The sequence below is a fragment of the Chelonus insularis genome, unplaced genomic scaffold (assembly GCF_013357705.1).
Source record: "Chelonus insularis isolate UGA/USDA-ARS -01 unplaced genomic scaffold, ASM1335770v1 contig_131_pilon, whole genome shotgun sequence".
In the NCBI taxonomy this organism is placed as follows: domain Eukaryota; kingdom Metazoa; phylum Arthropoda; class Insecta; order Hymenoptera; family Braconidae; genus Chelonus; species Chelonus insularis.
The window spans coordinates 488,449-504,889 of record NW_023276372.1 but is presented as its reverse complement, the minus strand read 5'-3'; the positions used below and the strand labels follow the sequence as shown (position 1 = coordinate 504,889).

At 29.9% G+C, this 16,441-nt stretch overlaps 1 protein-coding gene across 5 annotated transcripts in view; it reads left to right on the top strand.

Moving 5' to 3' along the window:
* Positions 1-16,441, top strand: part of Pgant9 (polypeptide N-acetylgalactosaminyltransferase 9) — a 63,322-nt gene that overhangs the window by 4,715 nt on the left and 42,166 nt on the right. Inside the window, exon 1 of one of the 5 annotated variants that reach the window (XM_035092670.1) lies at positions 2,091-2,150. The exons of 3 other annotated variants lie outside the window; for them this stretch is intronic. The gene's annotated coding sequence lies outside the window, so the exon portion shown is untranslated. Of the gene's footprint in view, positions 1-2,090; positions 2,151-15,837; positions 16,326-16,441 lie in introns of those variants that run through there. One more of the 5 variants, XM_035092661.1, reaches the window with a different exon arrangement.

Genomic DNA, 16,441 nt, shown 5'->3' with positions numbered 1-16,441 from the left:
AGGGAGGAATGCATTTAAAAATCTACATCATTTGAATTATTTATTTGGATGTACTTTTATTATTATCTTTCACACTTGTTGTTTACCTGCAATTGAAAGACACGTACATACAAAGCCGTTATATACCGTGTGTCCCAATTCTCTACGACACGAACATCACACAAACTATAACAGAAAATCGCACGTGCGAATCCATTTGCGTTTTATTAACACTATAAAAACAATAACAATCACATTGATGGGTCGAAAAAATTTTTTTAAAGCCCAATGAAAGTGAAAAAAGATGGACATATAAAAAAACCATTAGTTAATAATGAATGACATGGCAAAAAAAATGGAAAAAACTTTATGTAATTATATTCACGTGTCTAAGGCAACAGTAAAAGCGGGTATAAGATGATGATGTTAACTAATAAGACTCTCGACTATTAGTGCTAAGTATTTAAAAGGTTGAATAAACTTTAAAGCAGTTACTTCGTCAACTTTCACGCTTCTCAATTACATAAAAAACTTTTTTTATTGATTTTTTTTTTTACTTAAGAACAGATAATTAAATTTTTTTACATTTCCTATATTTTCTAGAGTATCTTATTAAGGAACAAGTACTCGACATTTTCCTCTCGAGCACGTAGCTCGTTGAATCTTGATGGTCATTGTCCACTTCCTGCAGCAAATATCCTTATTATCAGTTGGCTTCGACCTCGTCTGCTACAAGATGTTACCGCTCTATGCATCCGTGATTATATTGCTATACAATTAAGCTCTAATTAAATTTTAAGTAGCGCTTTGTATGAATAATCATTATATCAAAATTGTTGTGAATCACGTACTAGTATTTATAAATTATATTTAAACTTATCGTGCAAATGTTTTGATCATTCTTAATTGCATTGAATTATCCAACAATTTTTATTACGCTACTGAGTTACGTTCATATTATATCATTATAAACTGTTAAACATTATTAAAAATAATCATTTAATTCCTTTGCACTTGGTAAGGATATTCTTTTTATAACAAATTTTTTTTATGCTCCAAAGGGCTTCTTTTTCTTATGTTAACTTTTAAAATTACAGGAAACACTGTAGACTTATTTTTTCTTTTCTAGCATAAGTAAATTATGATGTGTCTAGGTTTGAAAAAAGATAGTTCTATTCTTAACAATGATACCTGAGATCAGAAATTCTTTCTCGTTTTTTTTTGTTCTTCTAGATATGAAATCCAATTTTCTATCTTCATCCAGACGACACTTCTTTTTGGAGTCCCTCTTCTCTTTCACTTTCGTCTAACTTCTTTGAGAGCACCGAATCCAATTCCAAACCGTTAAACTTTTGTAGACATGGAAACCAATGAGACGTGTGTCAACATTCGTTTAGAAATCGTCGCTTGAGTAGGCCACAAATAATGGTGTCCGATTGAATATATTTGCAAGCGAAAGAAAAATCACAAATACGGGAATACTTTTTCACTATTACATTTCAATATTGAACTAATAATTTTGAGAGTACTCTGAAAAATTCATTCGATTTTATGATGCATAGATAGATGACGGTTGGTAGAAACATTAATTTAACGGTAAAAACAAGTTACCGTAAATTTGTAGACGATCCAATTGAAATTTACGAGTATCTATTTGCAAAAGTTTCAATCCTTCTTGATAATACCGTTTCACTTTAATTTTAATGCTTAAGTCCTCCCAAGTATCTCTGTATTATTGTAGTCTTGTAATTGCTCATTAAATGACTATCTATTTTACCGTGTTAAACTCCATAAATTGATGAATGATTACACTAGAAAGTCTTGAAATTACTACAACACTTATTGCAAAATTATATATCATTTCTCATATTTATTATGCTTTACATAAATTGACAAGAAGATTCGCATCTGTTAGAGAATTGTTTTGAATTTTTATCACGACTGTGTTGATAATTTTTGATTGTAGAATGACAGTTGAGTGAATTAATGATTTTTAAGTGATAAGAAGTTACTGAAAAATAAAAGATAACGATGTCTGATAAGATAAATTCATGAACTAAATTATTTAACGCTGCATTTATTTGCAGTCAAACATATTTATCGAAACCTTCCATTTTTGTTATTAAATATTTTCTTTTAATGCACCTGTATTTATTTTCCTATCAATGTAGGTGAGTCGGTACATATTTATTTATCTAAAGCGGATATTTATAGAAGTTTTAAGTAATAAACAGGTTATCATTGTTGCAACTAAATTACATTGTTATATTTTTATGTCTGTGAATATTTTTTCTTTTTTTTTCAAACTAGGTTAATTCATTTTTTTACTTTTTTATCTGTAAACTGTTTGAACACTTTGTAAATAAATATCGGACGTCTTTGTTTTTTATTTTTATGGAGTTTTTATCTATGTTAAGGTTCTTCTGAACAATGTTGACCATAAGAGAGCTTGGTGATCAATTAGTTTGGCTGTTCAACTTGTAATTGTTGCTATAGACTATAAAATAAGCTGTGGTTTACGTAATACTCCATAACAGTCAAGTACGTACTACTCAATTCGTGAGTATCGAGTACTCTGAAAAAAGTTTCTCTTTTTATCAACAAAATATTAGTTGAATAGTTTTTTTTTTAGATTTCCAAGGTGAAAACTGTTAAGCTTAATAGTAGAAAACTTTAATGATTTTTTTTATTTATTTTTCTCTCTAAAAAATTTTATCATTCAATTTGTATCTTTGACAATAATTATTTAATTGTTATCAATTTTCTAACATTTTTTATTCGTAAATGATATTGCTGGTAATCTTTTAGACTGATAGTGGCTGTAATTCACCATGGTCTCGACCGTGATCAATTTCAAGAACAGGGGATACATTGCCCTGCAGATAGTTTTGGAATTCCGGTCGTAGGTATACCTCTACTATTGGCGGAAAACGGTTTCTCGAACGAACAATCTATGGCTTTCTTAGAAACTCGATCGATCTCATCGATAACACTGCAATTTAATTGACTCTCGATTCAGTCGTCAATTAATTATTAAAAATCTCCTATTATTCATTCTTCTTTTGCAAATTACCATTGAATCACTTCACTTTATTATTAATTAATCAATATTATTTTAAAAATAAAAACTTTACATGGTAGACATAATAGCTATACAAGTACAATGTAAACAATGTATATAGAATTCTATACTACTACTTAAGTGAATACATAATAAGCCAGTACTTATGCCTAGCTCGTTAGTAATAATTTTGTAATAGGTATTATTTTGAAATGTGGAGGTAATAATAAGTGGAGGAAACTTATAAGCTATTACTTATCTTTCTAAAAGCACACTTTTAACAGAATGTTCAAATTCATGTTCTAATTATTTACAAAGTCTGTGGTGAACTTTTTTGGGGATTTTTTAAGATTAAATAGATTCTATATTTTATTTCCTGTATGGAGGAATAGTACGAGCTCACATTAATTTCCTGGATTATGAACTAACTAATGCTCGAGTGTTTTGATTATTATACTCAGACAAATGAGTGTAGTGACGAACCCAATTAAAATAGCTGCTCTTTGAGATCGCAGCTGTTCCAACCGGAAAACTTTTTAAATTTTGCGGAAAAACTCTAAGAATAAATAATTATATTCCGTTTCTTCATGCTCAGTTGACTTTTTTTGATTTTATCTATAAAACATTAACCTTCTTTTTCTCATTAAGGAGAATAATGTTTATGTTTAGAATAATGATATGCAGTGTTTATTGAATAAATGAATTAAATCATTTATTATACTAGTATTTTTGAATTCATACCAAAGATATCATTCTATACTACATTCAGACATCTCATATAACTTAACTGTATAATTACTAATTACCATAATAAGCACTAATATTTAACGTGTGCAAATAATTTTACAACAATGTCTAATTTTCTATTTATTTAAAATCGGGAAAAAATTTCAATGGAATTATTTAGAAAGGCATGAAAAAATATTTCAATGAAAAAATATGGTCATTGATGATAGAAACGATGTTATGCTCTTTTATGAACATCTAAAGACCGGTTTGCTTCACACTACTGCACTTGTTAACGTGTGTCAAGTGAAACCACACTAACCATAATGTGGACTTGCCACAAACGCCAGGGAATGGTCGATGGCCTCAGAAGGTCGTCTACTTATTCTATTGATTTATCATACCATGTGATATTTAACTTTTGAATTCTTCATCATCCTAGAAGTTTCAATTCCTCAACAGTCGTTTAATTTTTAATAATAAAAAAAAATATTTAAATTTAAAGTAGCAAAAAAATTTCATTGTCTTCAAATATACTTCACAATGACAATAATATTCTATATCTTTTATTCTTAGGGTACTTTTTTGCTAGGCAATTCATCAATGCCGTTTTCTTTGCTCTTCAACATGTTATATATTTCTTGGTATTACTAAAATTTGACGTGAAATACGTGACATGAAGATGAAAGAAACACATTTGGTTAGGAATAAGGATATAAAATATAAATAACATCTGATCTCCATCGTGAATTGTCTGGAATTCCTCTGGATACAAATCATGAGACAATAGTAAAAATGATAAAAAGAATTCATATGCGTTACATGTGCGTACGGTGAATAATTGCTAGAGCAAACAACCATTGTATAAGAGATTTTATCACATATCCCCATAGGTATCCTCTTTGCCTCTATATCTGGCTCTCGTCGAATAAGGGTAAGGGTATATTTACTGATAGAGATTCTGCTGTATCTATATCACTTGTACTCTCAGCCTAGCATACGACATTTGATCGATGGATGTCGCCGATTTGTTCAGCTCAAATAGGACTCGGTTCTCATTCTGTCAAAGTCTACGTGGCTTATAGTTAAAATTGATGAACTCTTAAATAAAAAAAAAAAAACCATTTAATTGAAATTTTTTTCAACTCGAAAAATAAAAAAATTCTTGTAAAAGATTTGCAAAAAAGGCTTTGATTAAAAAGTAGATTATATGTAATCGATTTGAATAATGAACCTTATAAATTACGAACAAAAAAGTAATCATTGTTGGAAAAATGAAATGAAATTAAAAAAAGATAAAGTAGATGACAAACTAGATTATTTAATCAAAGAGAAATTTAATTAAAGTTGAGGGATGAGTTTATTTATTAGTGCAACTCATGACTAAACTTTGCTGCAGCATCGAAAATTCATCTGGGTAGCAATTTAAATCCACCCATCATTTGGAGTCCTGTACATGGTCCATTTAATTTTTGAGACATCTCGCCTGATATTCAAGCTCGGAAAGAAAAATAAGATCGGGGTCATGGAATAAAAAATTGTATTCCAAAAGCAAATGAAAATGTGTCCATTTTTTATTAATTTATTAGTGTGACATTTTTTAATAATGTTAATTACTCTTTTGAAAAAATATATATATGTAGTTGTATTTACATTGAAGCAAGAGTTTTATATGCAGTTCAAGAGATTCACTTCATAGAGGATTAAAAATAGTATATAATAGAAGCAAAGCTTCACATAACGGCCTATACTCATGACATTCTAGGGTAGGTGGGAAAAATAGTGGAATGATGAAGGACAAAGTAGTAGTTTGCATGTGTATATACATACATAGACAAATGAAAAACCATAGAAAGAGATTTTCAGTGTTGGTGCCAGAAAGCGAACGCGTGGTTACGAATTCACAATGGTATTGTGCGCCAATCTCTCAACTTTTATCCTCTCACTCTCTACAATGTCCTCCCTCTTTCTCCTCTTTATCATTCTCACCTTTTCCATCCTATCCATTCTTGACGGCACTCACTGCGCCATTCCGCCATTAATGGTTTCCGTTTCCGGTGTCTCAATCCCCTGCATTCCGACGCTTTGTGCTTTATATCCAAAAGTCCTCGCCATGGCTTTTCTTTTGCTGTTACCAGCTTTTCCTTACTGATATCTTATCTCGTCAATTGTCGTGTGAGTTACTTCATAATCATTTTCATCTTAACCAATTGTCTAAAAGCTCTAATGCTCCAGAGTAACTATAGAAAGCACTCTGAATGTCTTAATAGATTATTCAAAGATTAATACAATTAGAATCAACTGAGATTTCCTTGTCTACAAGTACTTGGTTAACAAAAGCGTGCCATTTGCCTTTGTTCCTCAGCTCAATTAGTTTCACGTGCTGTTAGATAATCGATTGAATAGAAGTAAACGTCAGCTTGCTCGATAGGAAGCTTATATATATTCAATAAGAATCAAGTTTCAAGGCACATTACGACTTGAAATAAAAAAACAGAAAATATTAGGAGGAAAAAGGCTTATTTTCCACTGCAAGCACACTCATGTCATAGAGTTATATAAAGCTATATTCTAGCTTGCGCGAGGTCTGTGGATAAGTGCTAAAACGAACTTTTGTACTGAACCAACAGCGTCTGGAAGAAATGGATAAAATAAGAAAAAAATATATGATGAAAGCTTCATATTTTTCTCAAGAAGCTCGTACATTATTCACTTTAACATAAACCAACATAGCTTCTATGGAGCTCAGTTTTCTTTTGAATGATGAAACGATCCTTCATCTAGATGTAACTTACTGAGAATCTGAGGGTGATATATCTACTTTATCGACCCAATTTGAAGTATTGGAATACATATTGAAACAGAAAAAAGACTAGCATGTATTAATTGATATCATTTTTTACATCTGCAGTACATCATAGCCATTATTTTGGAATATTCTATTCTATTTTCTTACTTAAATTATCTTTATTTCTGGACTTAATTTTCCACAATTTTATAGAAACTATAGACAAAGTTTAGTCAAGTCATAAAATCGAAAAGTTAAGCTCCAACTTAAATAGAGTAATTAAAGATAATAGATTTAAAAACTGTAAGTTTTAAGCTTTCACACTATATTTTTCCAATTTATTCAAAATAATAAAAAATTTTATTTCTAAAAATAATTATACTTCAGTCCTGGTGCAATTAAAAATAGGGCTAATAAAAAATTCCATTACACCATTTGAAACAGGGCATTTTTTATGTAAAAAAATGCACTGATTTCAAAAACATTATTCGCGGGCAAAAAAAGTGTCTAGGTCATAGAGTTTTTTTCCAAAAAAATTAACTTTTTCCGTCCTGAAGCCGCACATTTTATTTTATATCTTCTCAAGGACTCAAAATTACCATGTGAGCTAATCTACATTACAGTTTACCAATCAAAATTGCACGAACACTGGATTATTATTGTATGAAAGAAATTCATTGAATTATTATATTTTTACGATTAAAAATATGCTAATAGTGTGTACAAACGATTTGATAAATATTTGAATAAATAATGGAGCAAGGAAAAACAGTATAAAGCTAAAATTAACAGAATAGCATGTATAAACAGCGAAATAGATGTGTCTTTAGAGTTATGTATTTACGTGCGACGATGCGTTTTACTCTGCTTTCCGTCCACTACCACCAGCATAATTATCATCGCGCAAAATAGAAACCGAGGACACGGAATCTCTATTCACCTGGTATTTTGTGATTCCCTCTTCGTCCTTTTGCACTTCCACCTACCATCCTTTAACGTTTCTTCCGGCGCATAGCTGCAATTTATGGACTCTTGGTTACGAGTATGCTAGAGTAAGAGTCGTCGGAAAGACAGAAATAGTATAAGAGTAGGACGATGAGACTCAGAACCAATAAATTGTTGATCGTAGAGTGTCGTCAAGAACATAGAAGTATAGATTATGAAGAGTTAAGAATTCTTTTTGAAAAATGAAAATAAATGGGAGTTATAAAGATAATTTTTTTTAAATCAAGTGAAATTTCGAGAGAAAAAAATTCGAGTTCATAAGAGATTGTTATCTTCATTGATTAAAAAATAGTCTTTAGATAAATCATGAAAATTATTTCACCATCTTATTTCTGTTACGAATATTATATTTATAAAAAAACTTTAATAAGTTTTTTATCTTTACCCACTCTTTATTCATTAAAAACGTGAATCCGTAGTACATTGCTAAATTAAAAAATATAAAAAAATGGAGTTTTATTCATTAGACCGGTGTAATCTCCGTTACTTTTAAAAGTATATGAGCTGGTAAGCAGATCTTTACGAAGTTAAATCGCCAATTTAGCCAAGCTTAATTCTCTTACATCAATGACGTTTTAACTTTATCTTAGTGTAGTTTACTTTGTGAATTTTCAAAATTTATTATATTTTGAAAAAAATTCTTCTTTAATCGTAGAAAAAACATTTTTGCTATTTTTCAGTTGCTTTGATTTACAAAATGTGTTTATTTTTTGACGTAAAAAAAAAACGAGCACTTTATGTTATTTTATGTCTCATAAAAGTTTGAGTAACTTTTATAGATTTCCTATAAACTTGTCACTCATGTTTAGAATTTCTAATAATTTCAATTTTTAATTAAATATAAAATTTTAATGTCGATATAAAAAATTCAATATGCTTCAAATCTATGATATTAAAAATATAAATACATTGAATATCAACATTGATTTTGATAAAATGCAATAAAAGTGGCTTGCTTTATTTTCTTTACAAGAAATCTTATTATCACAATTTGGAAGGGGTTTTTTTTTCTTCTTCTTTCGTTTGTTAAAATTGGCGTCAAATAGTATAGCGATTGGACTAAAAGACGAGGTGAGAAAAAACTTTACCAATCCAACTTAGAACTTAATTAATGATGAAAACGTTTCTACAGAAGATTACCTGACTAAGTAGTTAAGGTTTTAGATTTTTTTATCATCTCTTTTCCTATCGTCTACAAGTTGTTTTGTCACGTAATCATTTAATCTCTCATAGCCTATTTGTCTTCATAATACAAATTAGCTATAGAACATATTGCATTTGTCACGCTGATTTTCAATCAAATATTTTATAGCTTTTGGTAATAATGAATTGAACACGTCTCACATTGCAATCAATGATCGTTTCCATTTCATTTGTTGACAAAGTAAAATGATCGTTATTATATATACCTACACTATTGTTATAGAATTACAACTGTTGTTAAAATGAAATAGTCACGGCTGTAGATGGAACCTGCGACCACCTAAATCGAAATAAACGAGCAAAGTTGCCTTGTCCTTTGCTTCGAATGTTACACTTAGACCCGGTTGAGAAATACGATTGCTTGAAATTAAACTCAATAAGCGCTTGGTGGTTAAGTACTCAGTACCAACTGTACTCGTAGCTTTTGCTACGGAATAAATTCCGAAATGGTATAAGTTTTTCATATTAAACAAAAAAAATTTCAATTAACAATTAATTAATATTATGGATCTGAAGTACACTAGAGATAAAAAATTATTTTGGTTCTCTTTGAAATCTCATTGTTTGAGATGCTTTGAATATATAATAAGGGATTATATTTATTATTATGATATCCGGAAAAAAAATTCTTGAAAGAATTAGAAAAATTCTATAAAATATAGAGAAGGATTTATTTTTTGTAACCTGTATAAAATACCACTACTAAGATTACATTCCAATTTTGCACGAGTATCAGTGAATGCATACATAAAAATATACACATGTATATAAAAATAGAAATGAGCAAAACATTGAAGCCATTGGGACATGAAAAAATTCACATCAATCTCTAGTTGCAAGATGTTCGCTATCAAAAAGTGACTCTCAGGATTTCCTTCTTGAAGACATTCCATGGCCTGTCCGTGTCTACAAGACTGACCTCTTATCGACTATCGTTGGATTTCTAGGAAATTCTCTTACTTTATACTGAATTCTCTACATACTTCCAATAGGAGTACGCATCTTCTCCGGGCTTTTCAATAAGGATCTTACCTTTTTTTTTTTTTTACTTTTTTCTTAGTCGATCGATAACTTGGAGGACATTGAAATTTAGTTCTTAACTCTATGTTAGAAGGTTTTTCCTTATATTTTATTATAATTTACTATAAGAAGCTAATTTTTTTTCATTTCATAATACTAATAATTTATTTGACTTTATTTCTTTTGAATAATAATATTTTAGAGGTATTGTATGATTTGAAATATTGATTGATTATTTAATAACATGTGTAATCTAAAAATTCGAAGCACAGAGTGTGATAAGATAAAAGTTGTATTAAAAAAAATGGGTTAATATAAAAAATATTTAATCAACGTCAAATAAAATACAGCTCTTCTAAAAATTTAAACCAATCGAAATTGAGCATCGCCATCATTACTTTACCTGCCGGACCGCAAATTGAGCAGTTTGTTTCGCCGCCAAGGCAAGCAAGAAAAGAACAGGAAAAAAATAAGAAATAAAAATATCTCCTTAAAGTTGAAGAATAAAATGTCAATGATGTACTTGAATAAAATTTTAGCTTGAAGCGACTTTCAGACTTCTTCTTTTTTTGTATAATAATTTATATCGCTTATTTTATTTCATCAATAAATTGATTTATTTTGATAACTCTATTTAAGAACGGACAAGACAGAATATTGACAAGTCGATAATATTACAAGTGTCCTCAAGATGTTGGAAATTCGATGATGGATTGATTGAAGAATTCCCTTGATAGCATGTGTCGTAAATTCAAGCCACGTTTTACTCTCCTCAGGCCTCAACCTTGACAGCAGATAAAATGAGACACGTAGACTGCAGTTAAAGTGCAGTGTACAAGAAGAACATATGAAAAAATATAAAACATGAAATCCGCATATTCCACTGTGAAAATTTATACTAAGTCAAGTTAAATTTTTAAATTTCTCAAGAAATCCCTCGTTGATTGTGGCTCAAATTCTCCAATAGTCAACGATGTCACGTTTTCGTGCTTCAATGAAATTCACATGGTATTGGATTGAAGGAGGCAAAATGTATACGTGCTTATGTATAAATGTAAAGAAAAGGAAGGCAAATAAAATAATAAAATGACGTATCTGAAGAAATAGAAGGGAAATTGGATATGTTAGACTACTCTCTCATACTCTTCATCTCATTATTATATATCGAGAGAAGAATTCATTTTTCCAATCGATAAATTTATGAGTGAGATATTTATTTTTTTTTAGAACACATCAGAATAAAAATGACGAGGTATATAACATGTTCTTGCAATCAAATCAAATAGCTTATTGCATGTTGAATGAAAAATATTTATTCTATTCAATATCATAAAAATTTTTACTTTAATTATAACGAGTTGAATCATTTGATTAATATTATTTTAATCTTTTCAATTAATCATAGCAATGTGAAATAAAGTGATATTCAATTTTTAAGAGGTCTTATCACGGAACGAAATTAAGTAAACTGAATATTAAATAGAATAGAGCTATTTTTTAAATAAATTGAAAACAACTAGTCAATGGATTTGAGAAGTAATCACGAGAAGATGATAAATCAGAAGTTCACTGAGCTATGGATCTGTAAAAATAGAGATAATAACCATTTTGCACTTCTACGAACTTAGTGGATAATCGATTGGAATACCGCAAAAAATTGATTTAAATTAACTTGTCATCATATTTTTATAAATCGATTAAAAATTCGGAAAACTGTTTGATCTGCAGTAAGGTGGATTAGCAGAGAATATGATACCAAAGAGACGTTGGTGAAGGAGTTGGAGGTTCTGCAGGAACTCCTGCCACTAATAGAGGCAGTTCTCAGATTTATCGCTTACAATGCAGTAGCACTTCCTCTTACTCTTCACGTCTCTTTACCAATCAACTGTAGAGACGGCGTACTCGCTGCCGGAACTAAAAAGGAAACGCGTACCCGGGGCAAGTATTGGGCTGCATACCAACGACCCAAGTCCACTGCAGTACCTTGTCTATAGTCCTAACTTTGAAACTCTATTGGTGAAGAGAGAAGGAGTTGATAGGTGTTCAATTCCAGTTCTTTGGTTACCTATTTTTTTATTTATTTTTTTCTTTGAATCTTTTGCTATACTGAGATTTTGCTTCAGAGTTTTAAAAATCTTTCTTCAAGAAAATAACTCTCTCGAGGAGTACCTCGGTTACATCTATTTAATATTTTTATCGATATGAAAAGTTAATCCTGCACAATTCAATTAATGTCATCACTAAGATTAGGATTCGATTAGATATACAATATTTTTGATAGGAATTTAAGAGATAACAGTTGATGACAAAAATAGATATTGCATAAAACTGACTATTGATTTGACTAAGAAGAGAGCAATAGAGAAATTATATCACTTTATCTTATTTTATGTAATTAAATGCTCTATTCTGCTTTGTAAGATCGTATTGCAAAGCAAGATGAAACTATGCGTTTATTAGCACTACGTCTTTAGTGTATTCTGTTGCCTGAAGCAATCTTGAGCTTGGGTACATCTTAGTTTATATAAAGGAAACAAGGCCATTCACTTAGATACTTCAAGGATCTGGCGTACCCTTTAGCTAAAATTCATCTTTGAGTTATGCTATTGTCGAGTTCGAACCTCTCTGAAACGTGTATTCTACGCTTCAATTATTATATACAATGAGATCAAATATTATTTGTTGGTTATGAAAATTCATCAGAACTTACGACGAAAAAAAAAATGTAGAATATTTTTTAATAAAGTTTATTAATGATTATTCCATGATAATAATAAGAATTGTCGATGTGTAATAAATAATATTGAATTTATCAAAGAAGAAAAGCAAATTCAAGAAGCAGTAAAAAACGATCGTTCACTTTTATCATATTTATGACAAAAATCCTTTTTGATGGTCTATGATTTTGTTTTCTCTTTAATGGATTTTGTACTCTCTAGTCTTTAGACTACAGAATATTTTTCATTTCTCCGATATTATATCATTCTGTTTCGCTGTGTGTAAATATATGCATGACAGAATTTTTTCAAGTATTGAGAAAATCATAAATAAGTAAAATACAAAGTTGTTTTGCAAGAAATAAAAATTTTTAAAGCGCATCTCAAAGCTTTAACGAATTCTCTATCCTTTTTTTTTCAAAAAAAAAAGGTTACATTCGAAAACGTTCTACAGTTTTCGTTCTTTGTATAAAAGAGAAAGTTACGACAGCTTACAAAGTATATTATAATATAAAAAAATGGTACAATTCTCCAAAAGATTTCAAAATAAAATAATGAATATAAACTTCATCCTTTTTATATTATTTATTTTTATCTTGGAGAAAATTTCAGCTACATTTTCTTATTTCTATTAAAATAAAACTATTCGAAGTTTAATAAAAAAAAAATTTTAATTATAATTTATGAAAATTCAAGACTCAGATAATTGAAACAATGTTTTACAAAAACAAAAAAAAAATGTTCCATAATATTTTGTTAAAAGCTCAAATACAATGTTAAAGAAATTAGTTCTCCACTAAATTCATGAAATGAAAATGAGGTTAAATAAAATATAAAAATTATGATAATAAAGTAGGGAAAGAAACAATAGCAATGTCATGAACGATACTTTTCTGTTGGTTTTTTCCGCGACTTCAGTATAATGACCAACATTTCCTGGATGTTTGCAATTTCACAACTTTAGTCATAAACGTTTATTTGGATTGAAGACTATCAAGTTGGCCCAAGTGTGTGAGCATGACTTTGCAAGCAGTTTACATGCAAATTGGTATAAAAGATATCGCTGAGGATTTAAGTTCTGATGGTTCCGGTGTCTTGCTATAGATCTTAAAGTGTGCGCTGCTGTAAAAGTACTACTTGGTGCTATAGCTTGCGAAAATAACGAGTCAGAGAATTTATTGGTAATGGCTGAGAAAATTCGACTACATCCGTACAGAGTACGGTAATGTCTCCAAGGACCAAGTTGTGCAATTTTCGGTTGTAGATATCGCAAGCTCAATTCAGAATGCAAATTTTCCGCATAGAAAGATATTGTTTGACTTTTACAAACGAACGTGTTTGATAACGAATTTATTTTATATATTATTTCTATCGACTTTGTTATATTCAAATAGTATATCTTGAGTTTTGCCTTTCACCTATTTTGTATCTCCACTTTTACAGATAAAACCAGATTTTTTGAATCTATTTTTCAAGAAGCTCATTAGCGGCTCTTCCGCCATATAGCTGCGTATATTTTTCAAGAAATTGAGCCTCTGTCGAGATACAAATCCGTTCATAAATTATTCTATACTATAATTCACTATATTATGCTATGAAAAATTTTCCTTTACATTTTTATCAATAATATTTTTTTTCTATCATCATTTTAATGGGAGAGGATTTGCATATTATCCGGACAAAAGATTATCAGACAGTTTACAGAATTTCTATGTAATTAAAGTATATTTATAGTAATGATCAAATCGAGACAGGCTATATGTGTATACTAATAGGAAATTCTCTCTTCGTGTATAGATTGCTCCTAAATAATGCAATTTCTCCGTTGTTCAATAGAAAGATGTTCCATCTGAGATGTAGCTATCTATATACATACGTAGGATGTTGAATGATAGAGACCTTTGGAGGCGTTGATATTGCCAGAAGATTGCATTCAAATTGAAGACTTCAACTTTTCAACTACATCAAGTGTTTATTTTTTTTTTTTTTTATTTGATTTGATTTTTTAGCCTTTCCACAATTTTCAATGAGTTAATAACTATCAAATTGATGCAAAAGTTTTATTCGATTCTCTTGAAAAAGTATTCTATTCCATTATTATTATTTTTTTCATAATAAACTAATTACACGACATTCGTTAATTAATACTTGCATTGAGAGTTGAAAAATAATTAATTATCTAAAATTGGTAAAATTTGTTTTCGAATATTTTTTAAATTACAAATCAATAAAATATTCACATTTTATAATCTACCTCTCAACAAAACTCATAAAAACGAATTTATGATCATTGCTATTTATTTGAGTGCTTAATAATAAATAAATAACAATTTATTTCAATTTTACTTTGATAATATTTTCGACAACGTTAATCTACTTTTCCATGACTTTTTATCAATGTGTGTATAATAATAATTATTCCATTAGTTTTATTAAATGATAAAGTTTGATAAGTTAACATTTCTGCATAAAAATAGTAACAAGCTATCTAGGCTTAAATCAATTAATTAGTTATCGTGAAGACGGCGGTAATTGGAGTCCGAGGATAGGGTGGATTTAATTATAAATTCCAACAAGGGGAAGGTAAAGGTTTCTCAAGTATCCGCAAACCACTGATAAGATTTTAAGAGCTTGAATACAGCCACAAATTGCATCATGGTTTCTTTATAAATAAATATATATATATATATATATATATATAATCTCATTTTTCTTTGATAACTCAACTTTGATCTAAGATATCTTTCCTACGATATACAGTTTATACTTTTCCTTATTTTATTTAGATCCTCTTACAGACAATTCTCATCTGCCCGCATTTTATCTAGCTCGAAAAAAGATTCACCAACTATTGGGAAACATCAAACTCTAATTTGATGCTCAAACAACCTTCTTTTGAGAAAAATAACAAAAAAAATCCAACGATAGGATAAAATAAAGGAGGAAATTAGATGAGAAAAATTTAATTAAGCCAATAGTTTTAGAACCATTTATTCTCTTTAGCATAAAGTACGTAAAGCTTGATATTTTCAAATAATTAAATGAGTTATTTATCAAATGGAACATTTTTGTAAAACTTGATCAATTTTTGACGTAGATTGGAATGTGCTGACGAATGTCTTTTTTAAGCCAAAATAATCAAATGAAATCGATGGAAGTAAGCACGAGGTTTTGCACGTTTTTCTCTCAACTCTCGAGGTCACGGACTGGTCGTGCAACCGGAAACGTGACCGTGAACCTACTTCGTTCCACTTGAATGCTGTCTTTCCTCCTCCTTCTTCTTCTCATCGTTTTGCTTCACTGTAAGTTGCAATCACGCTCTCAGAGAGTCCAGCTAAACACTAGTCTAGTCTCTTAAACGATCTGGTCACGACGCTTACGACAGAAGATATTCGAATGGGAATCAGCACCATTACATTATCGGATATTATACGGGAAGTGTGGTGCACCACACGAAGAACTAGTGTTTTGGAGGCTTCTGTAATTTACTGAGACGTTTGTGGTATTGAGTCTAAAGCTCTTTTGCTTCTCCAGTAATCCAAGACCACGAGTGGATTCACGCGGTTGAGTACTTAACAGCTCGACTAGTTTCTATACACCTACCATTGAGCAAGTCTTTTAACATCACCGTAGTTTATCTTTTATAAGTAGCTGTGAGTTTTGTGGTTAAATTTATCTTAAATTTAAATGGTAATTCAAATGTTTTCACATATCGTACCGGATATATAGTACATAACGGATCACTGGAAATATCGTCAAGTTTAATGGCTGGTACTGACACACCATCCTTGGGATTATCTTCAGCGGTTTCCTTACCCATGATCCTGTAAGTCTTTTATACTTTGTGAAATATCGTCTTTAAACGTTAGATGTTCAGTTGGGTAAACTTTGCCAGGTGAAATTGCTAGGAAAAAATGGATCCTATTTTTGAGGTAAATTTAG